The sequence below is a fragment of the Cervus canadensis genome, chromosome 33 (genome assembly GCF_019320065.1).
Source record: "Cervus canadensis isolate Bull #8, Minnesota chromosome 33, ASM1932006v1, whole genome shotgun sequence".
Classification (NCBI taxonomy): domain Eukaryota; kingdom Metazoa; phylum Chordata; class Mammalia; order Artiodactyla; family Cervidae; genus Cervus; species Cervus canadensis.
The window spans coordinates 36504419-36517766 of NC_057418.1; positions in this window are offsets into that span (position 1 = coordinate 36504419).

The window sequence follows — 13348 nt, forward strand, 5'->3', positions numbered from 1 at the left end:
TGCCATTTCCGGTGTTACATTGCAAACTTCGTCCAGAAGCCTGACTTTTCAGGTCAGCGGCCACCCTCATTCTCAAGCTCTGATCAGGCTGCGTCTCTCCTGTCTCGTGTTTCTCAGCCCTGCGCCTTCCTCGTCTCTCCCCTCGAAGCCCAGCTCAGCCTCCTTCCCCAACCTTCTCTCGGGTCTCCAGCCCACGGGATGTCTCTGTCTACTAACCAGGATGGAGCAGGGCTGCTGGAGGAAGTCCTCTGAGGTGTTAGCTGCTATGATGGTTTGTAAATTGGTTCCTGATTCACTGTAAGATTCTTTTTTTAGAAAGGCAATTTATTCCCTTTCACCTTAAACATTTCCCCCCAAATTACTATAATTCTCAAAATAGGCTCTTATTTTCTGTAACCATAGCAAAGAGGAGGCTTAGCAGTAGCTTCTGAGCTTTCTGTGTCCACGCCCCCCAGGGGTCCAGCGGCCTCCTACTGAACCTTTGTCCCAACTCCAGCCCGGGGAATGTGTCTAGATCATCACTGTCAGAGATTCTGAATCTGAGACGAGACTCTCGTCCATAAACAGTCAGTCTCCTTTTACTGCGTCTTCTACACCATGTGCTTCCCTGTGCTGAGTCACTTCAGTCGTGTCCGGCTCTTTGTGACCCCGTGGACTGTAGCCCACCAGGCTCCTGCGTCCATGGGATTCTCCAGGCAATAATATTGGGATGATTTGCCATGCCATCCTCCAGGGAATGTTTCCAACCCAGGGATCGAACCCGTGTCTTTCTACATCTCCTGCGTTGGCAGGTGAGTTCTTAACCACTAGCACCACCTGGGAAGCCCCTTCTACAGCACACGTAAAGTAATTTGAACAAACCATTTCATGGGTCAGTTTCGCTGCAATAAAAAATACCCTAAAGTTGACCCATAATTTTTGTTTCTGTTTGAGACAGTCAAAATTAGTAAATGGTCTATCTGGAGCCACTGATTTTGTTTCCAAAATAAATGCACCTACCTTCTGCATTTCATTATAACTGATCTATCTAGGGTCATCCCAAGTCATAAACGTGAAAGCATGCAGCCACACTTAAGGCATCAGAGGGCTCAGTGGGCATCGTGTTTTTGAGACGCAATTAGTGGACGATGATTGAAGTGCAAAAATGTCACTCGGCTTTCTTCAATTAAGAAATAAATTATTTTCATGGGGGAGAGTTGTGGACTAAAGACAACTCCTGAGAGTCTCAAGACTTGAATGTTCATGTAATTCCTGTAGTAAAAAAAATCTCAAGTTTGAATCCTTGTTAAATTTTGCATCAACGAGGATGGCGTTGAGTAAAAAGTCATCCTAGATGCTGCATGGGTCACTAACTATTAAGGTGTAAGGATTTGTTAAATACTCTAATAAGAAACTAAAAATTGTTTAATCTCAAAGAACTCTATGATTCAGAAACTTCATCACAGTCCCAGAAATGTAACTCAGTGTAGAGTATAGGGCCGAGGCGTCTGTCCGGCCGGCTCTGTGAAGACCCACAGGTGGACGCAGCCAAGCCCTCCCTGCCAGCTTCACGGCGAGACGGCTCTGGGACCTCCTCACTGACACCATCATCTTTGTACCGCAGTTAACCACGCCCCCTCTCCGTCTTTCTGATGGTCTGGATTCTGCATCAACGAGAGTACTGATCAGCAGCGAGCCTTGATTCATGGAGCAGGTTGCTGACCTGTCGTGCCTCAGTTATTTATCTTCGAGAACACAGGGAGAGTCAGTCTGACCTTGGCAGGTCAGATAAGAATCCCGGGAGCTTCTCCAACGTCTTAGAGTCCGTGCAGCCCCCGTGCGTCTGTAGGGATGGACTGTCAGTCCTGCAGCTTCGTGGAGCAGTCAGCAATCACACCCTCGCTTCCCCAGCGACGATGGCTGGAGCAGGACAAGGAACCCAGATGGAAATCAAGGAGACATGGCGGGATAGGTGCTGCTGGACCAGAGAGTGAAAAAGATGGCCTACAGAAATGTCTGTCCAAAAGCCACGTTCGCCTACTGTTTGATAATAGGAACCCTCTAGCCTGTTCCAGAAATCATGGAATATGGGCCGAAGTTCGGTGGGACACTCGGGACGCAGCCTCACGGGTAAAATTCCCACTGCATTTAAACTGCAACCACTTTACCTTAGACTTGATGCTTTACCCAAAGGGAACAAAAGCTATGGCTGTATTTGTGGAGATTCACATCCCAGCTCCTCTGGATTTTAGATATTTGGTTTATTTTCAGACCAATCCTCGAACACAAGTCTGGAGTTTTGGGTTTGGACACTATACTCTTGGAAGATCACCTGTAAAAGACACAGTTGCCTGGTGGAAGCATTTGATGATGGAAACGGAGGAGGACAAGTCCAGCACGGGGATGCCTCCTTTCCAAGAGAGCACGAGAAACATCACAGAAGGGCACGCACAGGTGAATGAAGAGGTGACTTTACTGGGTCATAAAGAAAGCTGAGCGCCCAAGAACTGATGCTTTTGAACTATAGTGTTGGAGAAGACTCTTGAGAGTCCCTTGGACTGCAAGGAGATCCAACCAGTCCATCCTAAAGGAGAGAAGTCCTGAATATTCATTGGAAGGACTGATGCTGAAGCTGAAACTCCAATACTTTGGCCGCCTGATCCGAAGAACTGACTTATTGGGAAAGACCCTGATGCTGGGAAAGACTGAGAGCAGGAGGAGAAGAAGGCGACAGAGGATGAGATGGTTGGATGGCGTCCCTGACTCAAAGGACATGAATTTGGGCAAACTCTGGGAGATATGAAAGACAGGGGAGCCTGGCGTGCTGCAGACCAAGGGGTCACAAAGAGTCGGACACAACTTAGCGACTGAACAACAGCAGTGACATTAAATCCACATTTAAAAAAAAGAGTATTTGCCCTTCCAAAGAATCTTACCGCAAGGTACCTCTTTACATGCAAAATATCATTTGATTCACAAAGAAAGGAGGGAAATTTGGGGAGCCTGTAAGCATAGAACCAGACCCTCCTGCAACGAGGTCGACCTGCACGCATGGAACGCATGGAAGGGCTTCTCTTTTCTGCTGATTTCCTGGATTTCTGGGTCTATTTTTCAGAATGGCAAAAACATAGCAACAACTGTTGGAACAAGTGAAATAAAGGTTGCTACTAACAATGGAAATGTTTAAACAAGAACTTTGCTTCTATGAAAGGAAGTGAAGAAATACAAGTAAAATAACCAAAGGACATACACTACTAAAAAAATTTGGAGGAGGGGGCAAGTGAGTCTATTTAAGTTCGTTTTATAAAAAAGGACAAGTAATTTTAAAAAGTGTTCTAGGAACGATGATTATTACTTTTCAGTTGACTTATTAAATACCAATCCCAGGAGAAAATGGGATTTAATCATGTAGCCTCTATTAGTGATCATCGCTAAGGTTTTTTACAGTTTTGCCACTCAAAGTCTACATGTGATCTGATCTCCCATGTAAGAAGTTGAATCACCTGTTTCATTTTTGTCTTATAAATGTCTTCAAGAAATAGCAGATAGGGGAAATGGTGATGTAACTACTGTTTTGAATAAAGGACCAGAAAAATTCCAGTTGCTTTTTAAAAAATTGTAACCGCAATTCCTTCTTTAAAAAGTGGGCCATGTGACCCATCGCGTATTAGGTTGTTGTTTGTTTAAGATTTCACTGCTGAGTTTGGCTGGTGATCATAAAGCCACCACTTGTTTTGGTAAGGCTGATCTACCTCCAGAGGAAATGAAATACATTTCCTGAGCTTTGAGAACCAGAAACGACTGTGGCTCACCACCTTTGATTAAATTAAGGTGCTGTGAATAGACAGGGCTGAGAAGAAAGACGCTAAAACAAGGGACTTCAAACAACAAAACCCCACGGACCCCTTCCCTCGAGGGAATCAGTCGTAACAAGGAACCTGAACACTTGTCCATCAAACTAGCCGTTTTTATTAAATTCTCTCCGAGTTGAAAAATAAAAACACGGACGTAAAATAGTTGGCTGGATACAAGGAACTGAACATTTCTGAGTGCACGCGGATGAGCAACCTAAGAGTGACGTTAAATCATCTGACGTGGCGTCTTTCCCCAGCTTGTTCAAGAATTTCCTTAAATATATGAATGTATTAAATACACAGTGGTGCAGAGAAGGAGAAAGCTGGGGGCAAAGGCAGTTCTGGCCCCAAGGAGGAAGTCAGACAGAAGCAGAGCCTGAGCCCCGGTCCCTGGGGTGGGAGGTTAGGGCATAACCGCTCTCCCAGGGCCGCGTGGTTGCAGTGGCAGCAGGAAATGCCAGCAAGCGCTCCAGGACGTGGGCGTCTGCAGGCATTCCTGTGACAAACACCTTTGATTATAAGACGCAGTTTCCCTGAGCACTCAGAGAATTGCCACCTACCTCGTGATGGATTTAGGAGCTTCTTAGAGGCACATGTTTTTGTACCTCCATTTTCCATTTATTGAAAAATCAAAGCTCACAGAAATTAAATACAACCCCACACAATACAGAGAATCACCTTCAAGAAAAATCCCCCCGCCTGATTTCTATCCTTCTAGTGCCTGCATTTCTCACTTGTAGAATAAATGTGAAACCAAGGGTAGGGTTGCCAGATTTAATAAATGAAAAATACAGGACTCTCAGTTAAATGTGAATTTCAGACAAGCAATAAATACATGTTGGGTATAAACATGTGCTTGGCCCTGTGTGGGGCTTACTTATATCGTGTCCATCTGAAATCCACTCTTGGCTGGGTGTCTTACGTTTCCTCTGGAAAATCTGACCAGAGGAAGAACCTCCATACCCGAGAGAAAGCTCGGATGTTCTGTGTCCTTGCCACAAAGAACTGATCCTTCAAGCCCCATTCCTTCCTCAAACTCCTTCCGCCCCAGCCCTGCCTCGGAGCTCCCGGCATGTTCCAGGACCGCTGCTTTTCTCCTCGGATGCCACCTGGGTGGTGGGTGCTGGCTCTCAGCGGCCCCCCGCCTCCCGGGCAGAGGTAGACGTTGGCGTGGCCCTGGCAGTGACGCCTCCCCACCCTCCCCAGGAGACCTGTCTGTCCCTCTGTCCCCCTAGCCACGCACAGCCTGTTGCCTAGGGCTGCTGTAATAAGCCAGCCAGGCCAGGTCCTCCCACCAAACACTGACGAGCTTGGCACACGGGGCCTTTCTCTTCTGCTCAGGGAGCTGCTCTCGGCTAATTTCAAACTAACGTATTGTTGCCAGCTTTGGCATTTTAAGCAAATAAAATCACAGTGCGGTGCACTTAGTAAACGTTTGTGGAATGAATGAACAGATGAATGAATGAACGAATGAAAAAGTCAAATTAAGGAAGGACACGGCTCCCACTGGACCAGAAGTGACGCTTCCACAGGGACTCGGGGAGCCCTTGTTGCAAACGCTGCCCCCCGGGATGAGACTGCGGCTCTAGCAGAATAAGGGACTCCTTCGGGGGCATCCTTTCCTTCTGCCTGGCTGCCAGTGCTCCCTGCCGCTGTGATGCTGGGGGAGGTGGGCTGCGCCCTGTGTCAGGGACAATCTGACTTAGAGTCAGCTCAGCTGAGAGTGACAAAGTCCGAAATGAAGGTACCTCCCCTTCCTAACAGGTGCTTGATGTCCACTGAACGAATCAGTGGGGGGATGGTGAACGGATGGGTGAGTGAATGAATAAACGAATGGATGAATTAATGAATGGGTGGACACATTAGAAGGGCAGGGACCATCAGTGCCTCCATTGAGTAAACATCTGTTCACACTTTTCAGCTCCACGCACCTTCACAAATCCTCCAAGAAGCACGAGAAAAGTCACGCATATCACGGTTATTTTATGAAGAAGTGTTTCTCATCCTTGTCAGTCATCTGAGTTCTAACACGAAGTGTATCCATTTCCCAGGGCCTTTGTGACAAAGCCCCCCAGCACAACACTTCTAGGTCTCCCCTCACTAGGACTGAACTCCCCACTGTCTCTCCAGAGAGTAGAGATTACCCCAGGTCTGATAATCTGTTGATAATCTGATAATAAGTTGGTGAGCTTTTATTTTCAAATGTTTAACTTTTCATGTAAACATCTTTTGGTAACAAAATCAAAGGAATCTTTTCTTTCCCCCTTGGCTCTGATTAATCCTCATTAAAGGGAACCTTCTAAAAACCCAGGTCGTGGTACCTTCCCTGCCTGAGACCAGCAAGTGAGTGAATCATGGATTCTCCTCCAGCATGTTCCTTCTTCTCCATGGACTCATCCCCACCCCAGTTTCATTTCTAATACCTCCCACGTGTGCTCATCCTAGATCCGCAGCTAGCAGCCAGCCCGTGGGTAACGAGTCCTTGCTCAATGTAGAGGAATTCATTATTCTGTTTCACTCATAAGACCTGTAAGGTTTTAGGCAGCTAATATTTCTTTCTCAATGATATTCAACAATCACAGTCTAAATGTAAGCTTCCATTTAGGGAAAAAGTCTTATCCATCAGAAATTCAAAATTACTTTGTTTTGCATTTTTAACACCTGGTGTAAAAATAAGCATTTAGTGACCACTACCATTAGTTGTGGGGGCTTCCCAGGGGGCACCAGTGCTAAAGAACCCTCCTGCCAACGCAGGAGACAAGAGACATGGGTTCAGTCACTGAGTCGGGAAGATCCCCTGGAGGAGGGCATGGCAACCCACTCCAGGGTTCTTGCCTGGAGAATCCCTTGGACAGAGGAGCCTGGCGGGCTACAGATCATGGGGTCACAGAGTCAGATATGCCTTCAGCTGTGCGGTGGTGGCTGTCCATGACCCAAAACATGTCCTTCCCCATCAAGCTGTCAGACACTGCGTCAAACACGTTCCCTGGCTTCTCCCCGCTGGTGTGGTAAGTATCGTGTCTTCTCTACAGAGGATTGACCCCCTCTGGTCTTAGAGCCGGAAGCTAGACTGTCACTGCCCTGTTAAAGCCCTGCCCTCACGCTCTGGGCCCCGCCTTCTGTCTGCTGGCGTTTCTGGTCTGCTCCTCTCTGGAGCAGTTCATTCATTCATTCATTCCTGAAGCTATTGAACGTCAGCTGCATAGATACTAAGAGTAGAACAATGGTGAGTAAGAAGTGACCCCAAGGCAAACCCAGAAGTCTTTCCAATTTGCATCCCCCTGAATGCCCCTCCCGGCTGTAGAGGAAACGCTGGAGCCCTGTTCATGCTTCCTGCGAGGATCGCACGGACTACAAACTTCCCTTTAATGCCACTTTGGATTTAAAGGTAAAGCAAATATTGTTATTTACAAGTGAGGGGGGGTAAAGTAGGAGTTTGGGATTGACAGATGCACACTACTATATACAAAGTGGATAATCAACAAGGACCTACTCTACAGCGTGGGGAACTCCGCTCAATATTCTGTCGTAACCTATGTGGGAAAAGGATCTGAAAAAGAATGGGTGTGCGCATATGTGTAGCTGAATCGCTTTGCTATACACCTGAAAGTAACACAGCTTTGGAAATCAACTACAGTCTGAAATAAAAATTAATGAAAGTGAAGCTATTTCCAGGATTCTCTTTGGAAAGCTGTGTATGACTCAGTTCCAACGTGAATTAACGTGAGGGCAGATCTCACTCGCTTGGCACCGATGTCCCACTGCTCCACCGAAGAGGAAACGGAGGTGACAAGTAGTCAGAATGCCCGCTGATGATTAATTACCGAGCGTGGGAGAAAGGATTCGGAACTCAAAGGAAGAACGTGATCAGCTTGGAAATACTCCATTTGTAAATGTCAGTCGACAACTTTACAAAGCTCTGCTGCTGTGATTTTGAAGCTGTCAGTTCTGAAAATTGGATGTAATAGAATCGGACACTTTAGGAAAGAATTCACTCTTTTAACGGATCAGAGCCAGATTTATTTTTAACTTGGGGAATCTACCTATTACATAAAACAGAGCATCCTGTAGCCAGATTTGAGAGGACCACCAAAAGAAATGCTTTGGGGTGCACAGAAATTGCCTCCGTAAATTTTAGCACGAAGAGGGTTTCTCTCCTCAGTGGGAAGCTTTGGTTATCCTGGGCCCCTTGATCCTCGGCAGGAGCCTTTGAAGAAGCAGCTGTGTTCAAAGGCTTGAAGGTGTTTTAATACATGCCCTCTAGTCCCGCTACCCTGACCCCACCACCCCAGAAAGTCCTCCAGAGCCTCCTGCTGTTGGCACAGAAAATAAGGAAGTTGCTTCTCCCCCAGGCGTCAGGGCAGAGGTGTGGTGAAGTCGCCTGCCCAGGGGTGACTGGACGCTTCTCCATTTTTGGCCCCTCTTGGTAGGCGAAGAGCTTCGGTGAACAGCTGAGAGAAATAAAAATCAGACTTTGGACTCAGAGGCATTCCACGTGGGCACAGGCTGGCCCCAGACGACTCACTGGGCTGCAGACACCAAGTGTCACCCAGATACCAAACCAGCCCGATGATGGTGCGGGCTGGTGCCGCCAGGCGTGATACCCCACACCCCGAGATGCAGAAGCCTGGGGCCAGGACAGCAGGCGTGATGCCCCACACCCCGAGATGCAGAAGCCTGGGGCCAGGACACCAGGCGTGATACCCCACACCCCGACATGCAGAAGCCTGGGGCCAGGACACCAGGCGTGATACCCCACACCCCGAGATGCTGAGATTCGGAAAACTGGGGCCAGGACCGCAGAGTCTTCAGAACAAGCTTCTTCACCCCCGTGTGGTCGAACTCTTCGTGTCGAGAGTCTTGCCAGAGGGGCTCTGGTTTAGCAGGACGTCCCGGATGGCTCGGCTCCACGGTCTGCCCTGACACCACTGCCTTCCCACCTGTGCCCTGGCATCCGTCACTTCATCCTGCAGCTACATCTGTTATGTCCAGCCCCCTCCCACCCCCTTTTCTGATAAGCTGTTATCCCCTTGCAGGCAGAGACAGTGGCAATATTTTCATTGGAATCCAAGTGCCTAGTATAATGCCTGGCACATTGAAAAATTCTCTGAAAATGTTGGTGCTATATTTCAAAAAGTTTGAGAAGATTCCAAGAGACATTTTTCAGAGACTTTAGACAGCCTATTGAATAAAAGGGGAGTAAAAAATAGGATTTTCATTATTTATTAAATTAATGTTTCATTGCTGCTTAAATCACTGTGACTAAGATAAGGTATACATAATCCCTGATATCTTGCTTCCAAAAATAAAACCGTCTCTCCCGTTCCAGAGGACAGTTAGTCCTACCATCGATCATTGGCTTAAGAGCACAGTGGAAGCATTATTTCTGTGGAGGTGGAGTTTTCTAGACTGTCAAACAGTTAAGACTTCCAGAGCTGTGATATGAGACATGCTGACTTGTCGGTTTGTGAATTTTTTAACCTCTGACATTTTTACCTTAAGTGGATGGAACTCTGCTTGGCTACAAAATAGCAGGTGTCCCTTAGGCACCAAGCGAGACTGTCCCACAAAAGTGCTGACGAACTGAAGGACGCAGCAGGTGCCTCTGGGGCGGCGAGCCCTGCTGGTGAGGTGCGGTCGGGCTCCTGTCCCAGGGCCCTTCTCTAGAGGCGTGGGCACCTCTGGATGTGACCTCAGAAGCTTGCATCAGAGCAGCGGCGGACAAGGAAGCCGCCCTCCTCTGCACCCCCCACTGCTGAGGGACCTCATCAGCCAAAGGCAAGGGAGCTGTTCGCTGTATGAACCGACCAGGACTGCTGGCTTTTGAGAACCAGCTTAACTGACATCAGCAAAGGCATCGGGAGACCTCAGTTCCATAGCTGAGGGTCTGGATGTATTTGGGTCCAGGAGCTCAAATGACATCTTCAGGACCCAGTAGGCTGTTTCTCCTTCTTCTTGCGTAACTTATCTCCTCATGACGCTCTCCCAGACTCCAGGCTCCTCCCTCATCTCCTTCCTGGCAGCTGCAGACAAAGGAAGGCCCGGGGAGAAATCGGATTGCCCCTCTTGGTCATGTGCCCATGCGCCACCTGAGCGTGTGGCGCACACAGCGGGCCTGGGCTGTGTCCACTCCCAGAGCTGGGGGGACACGGCCCTGCCCTCCCAGACGATGGTTCCCCAGACGGGCTCGGGCGTTAGAGAGGCTGGGGGTTGCAGCAGAGACTCCACCCAGCTCACCAGCTGGGGCCTTGTGAGCAGACCCACAGAGCAGCTCACCTCTGCCAGTGGTTTTTCCAGATCCGCATTGGTGCTTGCTGCTTCTAACTCACCACGGTCACCTGCTGTGTTGTCTCAGTGAAGCCGTAGCTTAGATCGCTCCCTGTTGACTCAGTGGTAAAGAATCCTCCTGCCAGCGCAGGAGACATGGGTTCGATCCCTGGGTTGGGAAGATCCCCTGGAGGAGGAAATGGAAACCCACTCTAGCATTCCTGCCCGGGAAGTGACACGGACAGAGGAGCCTAGTGGGCTACAGTCTGTGGGGTCACAAAGTGTTGGACCTGACTTAGCGATTAAACAACAAACAAAACAAGCTTAGATTTATTTCACAAATATGAAGAGCTATCTTTTGGACCATCTCATCTTTGCTCATTGATTTTTTTTCTGCTATGCTATGCATCATAATAAAATTTCTAATAAAACAACTAGAGTAAATTCACTTATCTTTTATTTCTTCTTCCATTTTTCTTTGTCCTTCCCCGTTTTGTTATCTTCTTTCTCTGCCTCCCTCCAAGTGTCTGAACAGTTCTAGCAATACTGGTAGGCTGGCTTGAGTTTTCATTGGAATAATGGAGAGGATGGAGGGGTGGATGTATGGACAGACAGAAGGATGGAGGGAGGGGTGATGGAAGAACGGAGGCAGGTGGGGAGGCAGAGAAAGATGGAAAGAAGGAGGAAGGGATGGAGGGGGAAATGGGTGAAGTGCTGGTTGGATGGATGGATGGATGAAGGGACGGATAGTCAGCCAGCCACGGAGAATGATGCCTTGTTCAATAGCTCAGTCAGTGATGAACTGTCTGTTCAATGAGGGAACAAGGCTAACAAGTCTGAGAGGCTGGGAGGCCCGGCTTGCCTCTGCTGGACGAGAGGGTCACAGCAGAGTCTGCTTGCTGTTGGCGATGGGCCTCAGATAAGGAAGGCTCCCCTCTCAGGCCACAGCTGAACTCTTGAAGCCTGTTTTCCAGAACCATCTTGAATACTTTCTGTGGCAAGAGAGAAGGTTTCTTTCAAGAGCAAAGGCTGGCCTTCGAAGCATCTGTGTGTCTGTGCTCTTTGTCCTAACATTGTGTTTGGCAGCTGAGGCCAGCTTTAGGGCAAGGAGTCTTCTGCAGTTTCTTCTTAAAGAAGGGATGCGAGCGGCACAGGAAACTGAAACATACTGCCTTTAGACGCTGGCCTTCTTCCAACACAGCCTCACCGCGGCACCCTGGACCCGCAAAGGCAAACAGTGGAGCACTGACAGGGCTTTTGGAAATTAGAAGCAAGATCACCATCTGCGTGAAAAGCCCCTGAGAGGCTGCGGTCACTGCGTGCCAGTGGCCGGACAGCACGGAGCAGCCCAAGCCTGCGCCCCGTCCCCAATGGCAGAGGAGGGTCGGAGGCCTGCTGCGCTGCGGGTCTGAGCTGAGGGTGAGCGGGTCTAGGAGGCCGTGGATCTGGGCTGTGGATCTGAGCTGAGGGTGAGCGGGTCCAGGAGACCTCCTCTGCCGTGGATCTGGGCTGTGGATCTGAGCTGAGGGTTAGCGGGTCCAGGAGACCTGCTCTGCCGTGGATCTGGGCTGTGGATCTGAGCTGAGGGTTAGCGGGTCCAGGAGGCCTGCTGCGCTGTGGGTCTGGGCTGTGGGTCTGAGCTGAGGGTGAGCGGGTTCCAGGAGGGAGGCGCTGGGAGGCAGGGTGTTGTCTGTCATTATTGATTCTTCTCTGCAGCTTTCTGTTGAAAGAACAAAGCCTGTTTTCTGCCTGAGCCTCCCACCCGCCTGGGTGCTGAAGGAGTGGATCTTACCGACTCGCCCGGGGCGGCTGGGTGACCCTGCTCACACATCTAGGGGCAGACAAGGACGTGTGGGGAGGCGGGGGTGCGGACTAGGGAAGAGGAAGGGTGCGGCTCTTTCCACTACAGCCCACAGCCAAACAGCAGGGAAAACAGCGATTTGGCAGGAGGGGCTCCCTGGCCTGGTTTCCACCAGGAGACTTCAGGATTCCCAAACCTGTTAATGAAACCCTCGTTATACGGCAGAACACACAGACGAGCGTGTTTTCCCCGGGAAAAGCAGGTTATAATTGGGGTTGGCTCTCCTCTCTATGCCTTCACCATCAAAACGTGTGACCGGGACGAATAATAGAACAGACGGGCAAAGAGGTAAAAACTGTGAAGTCTTTGCCACCATTTAAAATCCCAGGGCTTTAAGTCTGATAAAGAAGAAAAAAAGAAGCCATTTGTGAACTGTACACATTCTTTACAAATTGGGCACCAAGATGTGAATCTACCAAACACATATTTAACCTAAACTAATGAGCTGGCAAGAATAAATTTCAACTACGCACTGACTCAACCGCCGGTTTTCATTTTTTGCTAGCCTTTGGGTGGATAACTTTGGATGGCTGCAGAACATTAATCGTTTCTCTCAATAATTCTCTTATGGGGCAGATCCACTTGAAGTAATTTCTTTGTTTCTGAGTTCCAAGGTAGAATTCTTCTCAAAACCTATGGCAGTGCGGAGATATCGGAAACCTTACATAAGGACCCAGTCCTGGCTTGTCTTTTCTTGGTCCCACTACAGGAGTCTCTGAGAGTCACAAGCTCCATATGGAATGAGCCAAGCTCAGCTGCCCTGTAGACTCAGAGATCCTCAGAGCCTTGAAAGTTAGCCTCAAATCGAGGACTCAGCTTCCTCTAAATCCCACTGGAGTTTCATCCTCGCAGTAAGCCTGTGTTTGTGTTAAGTCGTTCAGTCAGTCATGTCCGACTCTTTGTGACCCCCTGGGCTGTAGCCTGCCAGGCTCCTCTGTCCACGGGGTTCTCCAGGCATGAATACTGCCGTGGGTCACCATGCCCTTCTCCAGGGGATCTTCCCGACCCAGGGATCAGACTAGGTCTCCTGCATTGCAGGCAGATTCTTTCCCAGCTGAGCTACCAGGGAAGCCCCTCAGTAATCCTACGAAGCATGGAATAGCTTTAGGTCCATTTTCTAAGTGAGGAAACAGAGGCTCAGAGAAGTTCAGAGCTTTGCTGTGGTCACACAGCTCAAAGCCCAGGTGGACCTGAGTCCAGGACCCCACGTTAATGTGCGGAACAGGGAGTGGGAGCTGTCCACGGCTGGGCAAGGACTCATGGAGAGGCCGCCCCGCGGCAGCTGCATGCCCGGCCTGGCCAGAGAGATACTGTGGGCTGGACGGGAGGCAGGAGGACACCCAGGGGGAACTGGGGGGACACAGGTGGCCCCTCATCTCCTCCAGGC